General features: G+C 70.1%; 1 protein-coding gene across 1 annotated transcript in view; it reads right to left on the bottom strand.

Moving 5' to 3' along the window:
• Positions 1–338, bottom strand: part of LOC105532199 (proline-rich protein 36-like) — a gene marked incomplete at its 5' end in the record, with an annotated part of 24536 nt that overhangs the window by 18549 nt on the left and 5649 nt on the right.

Genomic DNA, 338 nt, shown 5'->3' with positions numbered 1-338 from the left:
CAGCTGGAGAGGCCGCGGAGGGGCGGGAGCTGGGCCGACGGAGGCCAACTGGGCAACGAGTTGAGCCCGCAGGGGCCGCCGGGAGCAGGAGCGAGCCCTGGAGAGGCCGACTCAAGGAAAGCGTGAGCCTGCAGAGGCCGCCGGGAGGAGGAGCTGTGCCTGGAGAGGCTGGCTGGAGGAAGAATGGGCCGTGGAAATGTCGTCGGAAGGCAGGAGCTGTGCCCGAAGAGGCCACCGTGGGGACTGGCTTCAGGACGTTTGGGGCCTACAAAGGCCGCGGAGCGGGAGCTGGCCCGGAGCCGAGCCGAAAGAGGTTGTCGTGAGGCCGGGGCTGGGCC

The sequence above is a fragment of the Mandrillus leucophaeus genome, unplaced genomic scaffold, assembly GCF_000951045.1.
Source record: "Mandrillus leucophaeus isolate KB7577 unplaced genomic scaffold, Mleu.le_1.0 Scaffold1202, whole genome shotgun sequence".
NCBI classification, from domain to species: domain Eukaryota; kingdom Metazoa; phylum Chordata; class Mammalia; order Primates; family Cercopithecidae; genus Mandrillus; species Mandrillus leucophaeus.
Note: the sequence above shows the minus strand (reverse complement) of the source record. Positions and strands in the feature narration are given on the sequence as shown.